At 48.3% G+C, this 12,316-nt stretch overlaps 1 protein-coding gene and 1 long non-coding RNA gene across 2 annotated transcripts in view; one reads left to right on the top strand and one right to left on the bottom strand.

Annotated features, from left to right (window-relative positions):
• The window catches only part of g3bp1 (G3BP stress granule assembly factor 1), a 36,977-nt gene extending 33,673 nt beyond the window's left edge, over window positions 1-3,304 (bottom strand). Inside the window, exon 1 of the mRNA XM_033029915.1 lies at window positions 3,042-3,304. The gene's annotated coding sequence lies outside the window, so the exon portion shown is untranslated. The remainder of the gene's footprint in view (window positions 1-3,041) is intronic.
• A 342-nt stretch (window positions 3,305-3,646) lies between these two features.
• The window catches only part of LOC116978629, a 34,646-nt gene continuing 25,976 nt past the window's right edge, over window positions 3,647-12,316 (top strand). The window contains exon 1 of the long non-coding RNA XR_004413484.1: window positions 3,647-3,812. This is a non-coding gene — a long non-coding RNA (uncharacterized LOC116978629). The remainder of the gene's footprint in view (window positions 3,813-12,316) is intronic.

Raw genomic sequence — 12,316 nt, 5'->3', positions numbered from 1 at the left:
GAGCATTAAAGCTCAAGGGAAATCTCAAGCCAAATACTAACCAATGTTTAGGAAGTCTGAAGAAGGGTATCGACCCAAAACATCACGCATTCCTTCTCTCCAGAGATGTTGCCTGTCCCGCAGTTACTTCAGCATTTTGTGTCTATCCTCGGCACTAACCAATGTTGACCAATAACTTGAAACTTAGAGTGATATTTACCCAAGAATGAAAAACAGATTGATTCAACAGTGAAGGAACATCTGAGAAGTTAATTGGAGCTCTACACCCAATTCCATATTTTATCGTGATGTCAGGAAAAACAAGATTGTAATATAAAATTATAACAAAACATTATCAAATGCATGCAAAAAATAATTTCACCCACAGGACTGTAAAGCTGCAGCAAGAAAGATTTGTTGTTGTTCCAGACCCAGTACATATTCCAGTCTTGCAAGAATGCACCCTTCCATATCTCTAGTTTCCCTCCCCCAACTCTCAGGCTGAAGAAGGGTCTCAACGCAAAACGCCACCTATTCATTCTCTCCAGAGATGTTACCTGACCCACTCAGTTACTCCAGCATTTTGTGTCTACCAGTTAAACACTCTTGAGTCGTGTAGTACCCATTACTGTTTAATTTATTTAGCATTTGCTCGTGAATCCAAACCAAAAAGTTAGAGACAAATAAATCCAACTGGGAATTCTGAAGTAACTTTGTTATCCAGAGAGCATCACACTTAATAGCTGACACAATTACCACAGGTGTCCTAGCGGGAAGTCTCGATAAGAAAATACTAGAATGGATGGCTCCTTCTATGGTCACATAAAGGGTCCATGGAAGCCCAAGCATAAACACTGCTTGAATCAGTGGCTCAAACTGCTGTTTCTGTGCTGCAATTTCTATATAAACAGTTAAATTTTAATTCTGAAGAGTCTCGATACAAAATGTCGCCCATCCATGTCCTTCACAGATGCTGCGTGACCCAATGAGTTACTCCAGCACTTTGTATGTTTTACGTACATTTCTAGGACATGTCTGTGTTAAAGATGTATCAGCCCAACTGTTTTTGAATTAAGATCTGTAAAATCAGTTGTGTTCGGCACATACATGCAGCAGTTACCAACACCGCATCAATTTTTAAGCAAGTTGAAGTTGAAAACAACAAGCTTGACAATATTACAAATTCCAAAAGTTGCCTTGGGTATCACATTCTCATAATACACCCATGCAGTGATTAATGCAGTGTTGAGCATGACAAACTGTGGAAGACAGGATTGGAAGTTTTCGGGCACAAAGCAGAGCTACAGCCCACATAATTTTGAGCAAAATACAAAGTACTGGAAGAACGGAGTGGGTCAGGCAGCATCTGTGGAGGGTATGGGCACATGATGTGTTCGGTGGGGGCCCTTTTTCGGTTGTGTGCCCACATAATTTTCCAAGTTTTGGGAAAGGGAATGCCAATAAGGTATCCAGAGTGCTTTTATTTGAAGGCACACCAATTTTTCCATTCCTGTTTTGTTTGTGATATAATTATCTCTACAATATGCTTTTCATGATACCTGTACTTAAAATTAGTTAGTTTAAGGTTACCTTTTGATTTTCACTGACATTCTTGTAAAGTTATTCTGTCTATTTGTTTAGAAATGTTGTACTAGAATAGCTCAGTAAAAATGCTTTGCACTATTTATGCTTTATACTTTTTAAAAATAGCTACCCATATCACGTACGAGCAACATCCTTCGAGACCCATCACTCAAAAACAAGAAAGTGAAATGGAAGCAATTAAACCGACTCAACAAGATTATCAAAAACCTGTTGTGCTTTTTCTGTCGTCTTTCAGTAGCGGGAATTGTGCAGTAATATGTTTAGATCTAAAGCTCACTAGCCAAATCCAACAGTTCTATTGCATGCCGGTTCCCTTTTGTTTCCCCACTCACCAAATGACCATGACAGATTGGAGCAGGTCTTTCTAGTTTCATTCTGGGTAACTCAGCAAACGGCGCAGAAACTGCGAAAGCCCATTTCAAATTTTTTTTGTTTACCGTGTCACACAGAACTGCAAGAACCAAAAAATTTCAACCCAATAATTTATTTACAAAGAGGCGGAAGAAAGAGAAGATTAAAAGGGCTGTTTGACTACTTTATCAAAGGCGGCACGTCAAACAATAGGGCCTTCGATTTCGTACTTAATTGCGAAATGATATAGAGGACCAGGCATTGTTCTCTCTTGCTAATTTAACTGATAACAGTGTGTTGGATCCATTCCCAATTACGTTTTAAAAGGGACGTTCAAATCCAAAAGTACCTTCTCTAAAAGAGCTGAAATGTTTACCATTGACCGGGAATCAATTCACAGAAAAGGGGTTGGGGTGGGGACAGGCTTATGTGTGGTGTGGTGCCTGCCCTCCCCACCCCCGCCCTCCATCCACCCTGCCACATGAGGAACAGAGGGTTGTGGATTCCAGCCGAGGGATCAGTTGGGCGGGCGAAAGACAGCATCTGCGGCCGAGGCGAACACGTGGAGCGGCAGCAAGGCCGCAAAACATGGAGACCCGGGGAGGTGGGAGGGGAACGTGGGATATCGCCGGCTCTGGCTGTTCACATCGATCCAGCGCCGGGCCCGACACAACCCCCACACCCCACCCCGGAGATGGGGAGTGTGGAGGGAGGGAGTGATGAAGAAAGACCCGGGGTGACCACCCTCTCACTTTCAACTCCCCACCCGCTCCTCAAGCGGTTCCAACCCGATGCCCCGACAGGAACAAAAGGCCTGAACAACCTGCCCTCAACCCACCCAGACCCCGAGTTCGCAGACACGGCGAGGAAGGGAGAGAGGGAGAAACCGACCGGAGGCGGGATGCCGCGAAAAAACCGCGCACCCCCCCGCCCCGAGGGAGCAGCGGCGAATGCCAGACGGAGGGGCCGGCCTGTGGTTAACATGGCAGCCCGGGCCCGTCCCCGGCCTTCGGCAAGGCCTGGCCGCCCACTCGGATCCCCGGCCTTTCCTGCAGCCCATGCCCGGCCTTCCCCTCACTCCCCTGGCGTCTCCAGCACTCACTCACCGCAGGAATCCGGCAGAGGGGTCTGGCTGCTCCGATAGTTCCAGCGAGCACTGAGGGCTGCGTCACCCTGTCAGCGCCGGTGGGGGGGGAGTGGGAAGAGTTTTATTTCACCGTTTAAGATATGTATTTTCAACAACAAAAAAGGACCCCCCCGCGCCGCGAAGAGAGCCGGCAGGGTTAACGCTAACTTAATGGCGAAAGGCCGGGCGATTCACAGCGCCGGCGGTTAACACGCTAACTTGATGGCTGCACGCCGGGTGATTGACAGCGGCGGCGGTCAATCGGCGGCCGCGGCGACCCGAGGTCTCGCAAAGGTAAGCCAACGGGAAGGGGGGAAGGGGGCGGGCTCTGCGGGCTAGCAGGTTAGGTTGGCCGGCGAGACTCCAGGAGCGATGGTGAGGCGGGAGACCCCGTGGGGGCGGGCGTTGGGCGAGGCCGGCGAAGGGCGGGTTGGCTGGCTCAGCGCTCCCCGCTCCCCAATTAGGATTGTGTATATGTGGATTACAAAATCACAGTATTGAGTAAATGTGACTTCTACAACTTATGACAACAATAAACTAGAAACGAGGCAGTTGTGAACCCCCTTTCTGGAGAAGATTGCCATGTTTTTTTTATTCACCTCAAGGTGATCAGTGGGAGGGGGGTTAGTTATGTCATAAATGCTGCTTAACGTCACTGCTAAATTATTTTAAACATCCCCTCAATGTTCAGCAAGTCTTGCCGTGTCTGGGTGAAAGTCATAGCTGTTTCTACTTTAAGTCTGTTCTGAAGGTAACTTTTTTTTAGTAACTGTATGCTAATTGATGTAGATATTCAATTTTCAGAAGAAGGATCCTTGATTTGAAATGGTTTCTTCTCCACAGATCCTGTGCGACCCGCTTAGTATTTTCATCGCTTCCTTTTAGATTTCTAGCATCTGGCAATTATGGTTCAATTGGCTCCCATTTCTTAGCAATGTTACAAAATGTTGAGATTTTAAAATTCAAGTCTGCAATTTATCCCATCAGAAAAACCGCAAAAATAAGTTTAATTTGACACCTAATTCACTTTCATATCTTCAGTATTAAAAAAGTTATGGCCATTTTCATACTCGGAAATTAGCATCTTGTTCCCTATTGATTTTCCATTGACTTAACACAAAAGCTGTGATCGAGGACAGTGAAATGGCCATAATTTTATTAAAAATTAAGAGAACTAAAATAAATTTTCAGTTATTATAGATTGAAGCATTCTGAAACAAATATTAAACAATCTTACTTGGATGACCTGAAATTAAAGCATATAATTAGTTAGTTACCCAATTGTAGCTAATTCCAAACTTCAATTACTAGATCTAAACATCTATCCATTTCTTAAGAAAAGAATAACATTTTTAAATAGCCTAAGTGTCCAAATAACATTCACAAAGAATTCACAATAAAACATGATTTTTAAATCTCATTTACATTAATTTATAGGCCAAATGGAAGGAATTTAGTGTTCAATTGCTGTAAATTAATGACCATTTAAATCAGCTTTCGAGTGGGATCCTGTGGAACTCTGTGGAACGCGCTGGTTTGGAATGTTCCCATTGCGGTGGATTTGTACCCCATATGCCCAGAAAAATACTGTGGGATTTAATGGGCCCCCAAATTAGCTACTCGCAACATAACATTTTGTATAAAGGAATTTTAAGAAGCGCTTTTTAACGTAAAAATAAACAACCTACCTTCCGTTGTCCCCTGCATGAGATCCGTCCCGTTGTCGGCGGTCGTGGGTTTAGAGGATCATTTTTAACCTACTATAACAATTAAATTAACCAATTAAGTTTAAAAATAGCTGCAGCGAACGAACCTCGCAGCGATTTTTCGTCAGCAACTAAGTAGGCTGAACAACCTCGATTTGAATAGCTGAGAGAAAATCGCGTTTTAAACCCGCCCCCCTCTCAAAGGCGCCAAAATCGCGCACACGGGCAGCGACAGATCTGCAGCGCCGCTGAAGGTAGGTTTTGCAACATACCTACATTTCTCTTTTAGGAGCACCCACTTTGATGAGGCTTTGCTTCTCTCTCCAATGAAGTTTCTGCCTCTTACATTGCTCACCTTTTGCATTTTACATGACATGACATATGTTGCTTTTCCTTTATAGCCAAGCAGTTGATCACTGCCAAAACCACATCACATTCCTGAACAAATTTCCTTACGTGTCACATTGGGGCAGCTGGTGGATCTGCTGCCTCACTGCGCCAGAGACGCTGCCTTTGTGGCGTTTGCACGTTCTCCCTGTGACCAAGTGGGGATCTGCCGGGTGCTCCAGTTTCCTCCCACATCCCAAAGATGTATAGTGTACAGTTTGTAGGTTAATTTGCTTCTGTTTAAAAAAATAAAAAAATAACCCCTATTGTATAGGCAGTGGATGAGAAAGTTGGATAACATGGAACTGGTAATCAAAGGTCGGTGTTTCCATGCTGTACCATGTGGAATAAATTGTGCAGGTTTGGCGGTCGCAAGAACGACAACTAAGTTTTGTAACTTATTTTATTCTCAAAATAGCTTCTTAGCTCACAGGTTCTTACAACACGTCTGGCCACAACGGTGGTCAGCACTCAACTGCCGAGCGAAAATGAAACCGCACAAAAACTAGCAGCCCCTCCGGAGTCACGTGACCGCGGCTTCCGAACGCCGGGTTCGATACCTGCGTGCCCCAGCAAGTGCCGCTACATGCCCCCCCCCCCCCCCCAGAATCCGCGGTACGGAAATGCATGGGTAACCGGACGGTTCGACCGGAACGCGTAGTCCGAGGTCGCGGGGTGAGCGTAACAGTAGGGGCTGGCAAAACAGAACCGGATGGGCGCGACAAACGCGAATGAGGGACGGGCGTAACAGGGGACCGGTGAAACATAACAGGGGGTAACAGGTGCAGAGGGTGGCAAAACGGCCGGCGTACGTCCTCTACGCCGTGGAGTGGCCACTGCCACCAGGCTATCCTCGTCAACGTATGCTGGCTTAAGACGGCTGACGGAGACAAACTCCTTGCCACCCATGTCCAACGTGAACGTCGAGGTACCAGTCCTCGGCACCCTGTACGACTGACCTTCGTACACCCGCTGTAATGGCGAGCGGTGAGCATCCCTGCGAAGGAAAACATAAGCACAATCCCGTAACAGAGTAGGCACATGCACCGCGGACGACCCGTGTCGGGAAGTGGGAACCGGGACCAAAGTGCGCGCCCGTTCGCGAACGTCAGCTAACACCACCGAAGCCGGGACCTGATCCCGGGGGACGGGCAAAAAATCCCCAGGTACCCGCAAAACCAAGCCGTAAACCAGCTTGGCCGAGGAGGGGTTTATGTCCTTAGGCGTGGTTCTGATGCCTAGGAGAACCCAAGGCAACTGGTTAACCCAATTGGGGCCGGTGAGCTGAGCTTTCAACGCCGTGTCTGTGGAAACGCTCAACCAAACCGTTTGATTCTGGATGATACGCGGTGGTCTGGTGCAGCTTCGCACCATACAGCTGCGCCATACCACCCCACAGGGAGGACGTCAACTGGGCCCCTCGATCGGTAGTAATATCTGAAGGGACCCGAAACGAGCGATCCAATGTAAGACAATAGCCCGCGCAAAAGCCTCAGCGGAGGTATCAGTTAACGGTTTTGCCTCCGCCCACCTGGTGAACCTGTCCACGATAGTGAGTAAGTGAGTGGCCCTGCGCGAACACGGCAAGGGACCTACCAGGTCGACATGAATGTGCAGGAACTTGCCGTCTGGAACAGCGAAATCCTGCACGGGCGGGCGCACATGCCTCTGCACCTTGGAAGTCTGACAGCGGATACAAGAACAGGCCCATGCTGCAACCTGCTTCCGTAACCCATGCCAGACGTACTTGGCCGTGACCAGGACAGAGGTGGCATGAATGGACGGGTGAGCTAGGCTGTGGATGGTGTCAAAAATCCGACGCCTCCAGGTAATCGGGACAATGGGGCGGGTTTTGCCCTTCGACACATCGCAAAGGACCCACACGCCGGCGGCGCCGCAGGGCACCTCAGCCAATTTAAGGCCCGACAGCATTGCGGTAAACCTCCATGCCGACATCAGCCTGCTGGGCAGCGGCCAGCTCCGCATAATCCACACCTAGGCTTAAAGCGGAAACCTCGGGGGCTGCCGGACGGGACAGCGCGTCAGCCACTACGTTCAGCTTCCCCGCCACATGTCGAATGTCAGATGTGAATTCGGATATGTAGGCGAGGTGTCTCTGTTGCTTGACGGACCAGGGATTGAACACCTTGGTTAAAGCGAAGGTGAATGGCTTATGGTCCGTGAATGCAGTGAACGTGCGCCCCTCCAGGAAATAACGGAAATGGTGGATCGCTAGGTAAAGCACGAGGAGCTCCCGATCGACAGCGCTGTACGTAACCTCGGGGGCCCGCAGCTGCCTGCTGAAAAATGCCAGCAGCACCCAGCAGCTACCTACTCGTTGTTCGAGGACAGCACCTACCGCGACGTCAGACCCGTCCAGGGTGAGGGCTGTTAGGGCCGACGCCCTACGTTGTACCAGCATAGTGGCGTTGGCCAACGCTGTCTTAGCCCCCTCGAAAGTCATCTCATACTCCTTGGACCAGACCAGGTCCTTAGGCTTACCGGCCAGACACTGGAACAACGGCCGCATGATGGCGGCTGCTGACGGGACGAATCGTTGGTAGAAATTGACCATTTAAATAAATTCTTGCAGGCCCTTGACGGATAGAGGCCTCGGGAAGCGACGGATAGCGTCGACCTTCTCGGGCAGCGGCTGTGCGCCGTGGCAGGTAATGCTGTGACCCAAAATGGAAATGGAACGCAATCCGAACTGGCACTTCGCAGGGTTCATCACCAACCCGTGTTTGCGTAGCCATTCGAAGAGCAGGTGGAGGTGCCTAACGTGCTCTGCCTGCGAGCTGCTGACCACCAGGATATCATCGAGGTAGAATATGAACAGCAATCCCCGACCGACCTGATCCATTAGCCTTTGGAATGCCTGAGCGGCGTTCTTCAGGCCAAAAGGCATTCTTAGCCATTCGAAAAGGCCAAAAGGGGTAATGGCGACCGTCTTAGGGATGTCGTCGGGATGGACCTGGATTTGACCTTCGAGAAAAAAGTTGCGCCCTCCAGATGAGCCGAGAAATCCTGGATATTCGGGACTGGGTACCGATCTGCCGTGGTTACGGCGTTAAGATGCCTGTAATCACTGCAAGGTCTCCAACCCCTGGACGCTTTGGATACCACGTGCAGCGGGGAAGCCCAAGGGCTATCTGACCGCCGGACAAACCCCATGTCCTCTATAAGCTGTAACTCGTCTCGTGCGATGCGCAGTTTATCGGGTGGTAGGCGCCGCGCGTGGGCGGGAGCCTTTGGGCCCCCGGTGGGAATGTGATGGACCACGCCATAACGGGGCGCGGCCCTGTCGAACCGGGGAATTCGGCGAGCAGAGCTGCGAATGGTTGCTGGATCTCAGCTACTTCGTCGAGTTGCTGTAGGGGCGTGGACGGATTACGCAGCTTGGCAGGGCACAGGTCCGACACTGGAACCATGCGTCCACCTCGCACATCGACTAACAGGGAGAATGCGCGCAAGAAATCGGCCCCCATTATCGGTTGGGCGATGTCAGCAACGGTGAACCCACCTATACGGGCGGGAGTTGAAATTTAAATCCAGGGTCCGCGTACCGTAAGTGCGAATGTCGCTCCCGTTGACGGCCGAGAGGATGGGTCCTACCTTATCGACGCGGGTATCTCGGGCGTTCGGCGGCAGGATGCTGGCTATGGCACCGGAGTCCACCAGGAAACGGTGGCCGGAGTGGCGATCATGGTCGTAGAGGCGTTCGTTTGGGCCGATCACGTTCGCCTCTATGGACGATCGGCCGAGGCATTTTCCTGAAACGAACAGGGGCTTCAGCATCTTCGAGCTTCGGTGCCGTAGCGCTGATGGTAGTAGCACCAACGTCATCGGCTGTGGACCACTGGAAGCGGCGATGCTTCTTCGGCGCTGGGCTGGACTTCCTCTTCCTCCCGATGCCGTCTCGGTTGCACCCGCGCCGTGACAGGGGAGCGGGTGAAGGCACAAACGTCCCGCCGTCTGTGGGCCCACAATTCGTCAGCTCTCTCCTCGAGGTGCTGGGGAACGCTGAAATCAGCTCTGGCGAGCATCAGGCGAACTTCGTCGGGCATCTGCTCCAGGAACGCCTGTTCGAAAAGCAGACATGAGCGGTGCCCGTCCATCAGGGCTAACATCGTTGCCATGATGGTGGATGACTGCCGATCGCCGACGCTGTCCATATGTAGAATCTTTGCAGCCCTGTCTCTGCGACTGAGAGCGAAGGTGTGGAGCAGGAGGGCCTTCAGTCCTTCATATTTGGCGATCGTCGGCGGGTCCCTGATGCAAAGTAACTGCCTTGAGGCACAGTCCTGTGGCAGAGCTTCAACCACAGGGAAATACATGGTGTCATCCGCTATTAGGCGGTGCAGGTGAAACTGTGCCTCAACGTGGGCGAACCACACCTGAGGTTGATCGGGCCGAAATGATGGAGGTTTGAAGCCCGGTGAGCCTTGCCTTGTGCCGGCCGATTCTGCGGGAACGTAGTCTTCCTGCATGATCTTTTGCTTGTCTAACGATGGCTAGACAGGTTGGGGTCACCAATTTGGCGGTCGCAAGTTTTGTAACTTATTTTATTCTCAAATAGCTTCTTAGCTCACAGGTTCTTACAACACGTCTGGCCACAACCGCGCAAAAACTAGCTACCCCTCCCGAGTCACGTGACCGCTGCTTCTGAACGCCGGGTTTAATACCTGTGTGCACCAGCAGGCGCCACTACACAGGTCCAATTTATTCCATGTGGATACCACTTAAGTTTTCAACACTGAATTCAGGATCCATGTGTGATCGGAGTTCATCCTGAGATCCATGGTTAATTCAATTTGTCAACGCTCTTGGTCTCTCCGCCCAAACAAACCAACTCACTACATCACAAAGTGTTCCTGGTTCGCATTTCCACGTTACCCGCCACCACATTTGATGTTTCAAAAAAAGGTTTATGTTCTAAAATACATCAAAGATCGCAAAAGCCAGATTTGATGAAAGAACATTGAATTGAAATGTTATCTATATTTTTCTCTCATGGATGCTGCATGACCTGCAAGTGTGTCCAGCACTTTATATTTTTATTTCAGCTTTTCAGCATCTGCAATTTTTTAACTTTTCAATTATTCCATATTTGCCACCTTCCTTTTCAAGTTAATGGTGGCGTTAGCTTTTGGAGCTGGTGTTTAGAAGTGCTTCCTTTTCTCATTGCTAATGTTTACTGTAATGGCCTCATACTGATTGTACTGTTATACTTGAATGCAGCCGCCATCCATTCCTGTGCCATATGTTATGCAGCCAATGCCTTGTGCTTAATTAACTAGTTATTAAGTCACCAGCATTGCTTCTCATAACTATATAAAAAAACTAGACGAGGTGGGACCCATTGGGTCCCTGTCACACAGGAGGCTTGGTCCCTCAGCGCAATATTCCACCACTCACCCATAGTCCCCAACTGCACAGGCATCCCTTGCACTCTCTCCCCCTTCTCTTCACCCTCCCTCTTCTTTCCCCCTCTCCTCCCTAATCCCTCCCTCACCTCTCTCTCCCTCTCCATTCCCCTACCCTCAGCCACTCCCTCCCTCCATAACTCCTTACCTCCCCTATCCCCCCCACTATCCCATCTCACCTCCCTCACTGCCCTCCTCTCCCTCCTCTCCCTCTATTCCCCACTCCCTACCTCCTCTACTCCCCCCTCTATTCCCCCTCCCCTCCCTCTATTCCCCCTCCTCCCCACTCTCCCTCCTCACCTCCTCCCTCTTCTTTTCCCTCTCCTTCTACCCTCCCCCAGTCCCTCCCTCACCTCTCCTTTCCCCTACCTTCAGTCACTCTATCCCTGCTCCCCTCCTCTCCCTTCCCTACTCCCCTCCTCTCTGTTTTTAAATAGCATTAAACAACAATCCTCCCACTCCCTCCCTCTCCTTTATTATGTATTTATTAAATCATTTAACTATCCTAAAGAGCAAGAAAGGTATTACACTTAAATACCACTTGTCATGAGCCAAAATGCTTTACAGCTATTGAAATCAGGTCAGGCAACAATGACCTAATGATATTACAAGAAGAATAACCGTTATGCAATATTCATAAAGTACAGTCACATTTGTGTTATCATTGGATTTCTGTTAAGTGTCCATATGATATATTTAGGAAACTCAGTCATTTGCATAGATGGGCAGGACATTACAAAGGTAACACTAAAGAAAAGCTGGAAAGATCATTGACCTAAAACATTAGCTCTATTTCTCCCTCCACATATACGGTCTTCTCTGATGAAAACTTCCTGCACTTCCATTTTTTTGGTTTTGATTTTAGTTTACAAAGGGACATTAGTCACATAAGTTATTTGGTAAATTGCCAGCTGTTAGAGTTCATTGGAAGGAACCATAAGAATATTAATTTCAGATCTTTGAAAAGCAAATTTGAATTGCTACCACAGCCACGTGTGTTTTCTTGTTGCTTGCCTGCATCTCCATTTTCTGCCTTGGGGCAATGTGTAAAGGATCAATGTGTAGCCCATAAGTAATATGTATCCTGTTCCATGCACAGAAAAAAAACAAAGAGAACAAATGTGTCAGACTTGACTATTAAGAGAAATTATAAATGATAAAGAAAAAAGCAAGAGTTTAAAAAATCAGAATTCAGTAAAGGGGAGAGCAAGGTATTGAAAAAGAAAGGTAAAGTAGGATTAAAATGTTGGCAAGATTGGCTATGATGGGAGAAATTACATCGCAAAATAAGGGAATTGCAGAGGAATTAAGCAAACATTTTGTTTCTTTGTGGACATAATAAACCTTCCAAAAATAACGGAAAACTACAGGTCTAGAGCAATTGAAGCACTCAGAGAAATTAGCACCAGTAAAAAAAATTGCTGCAATTAGTGGGACTGAAAGGCAATCACATCAAATTGGAAGGTAACAAATTCAACACCAGTATCCAATAAACGGAGAGAAAAAACAATGAACTAAAAATGAGTCTGCTTGAAACAAACAATCAGAAATTAATAAAATGGGGAGGTTTCAGTGGGAATTTATAAAAAGGAAATCCTGTTTGATTATCTATCTATCTATCTATCTATCTATCTATCTATCTATCTATCTATCTATCTATCTATCTCTAAAACACTAATCTTGTTTGTTTCTCTATGTGTGTGTGTGTGTGTGTGTGTGTGTGTGTGTTTGTGAGC

This window comes from Amblyraja radiata, chromosome 11 (assembly GCF_010909765.2).
Source record: "Amblyraja radiata isolate CabotCenter1 chromosome 11, sAmbRad1.1.pri, whole genome shotgun sequence".
In the NCBI taxonomy this organism is placed as follows: domain Eukaryota; kingdom Metazoa; phylum Chordata; class Chondrichthyes; order Rajiformes; family Rajidae; genus Amblyraja; species Amblyraja radiata.
Note: the sequence above shows the minus strand (reverse complement) of the source record. Positions and strands in the feature narration are given on the sequence as shown.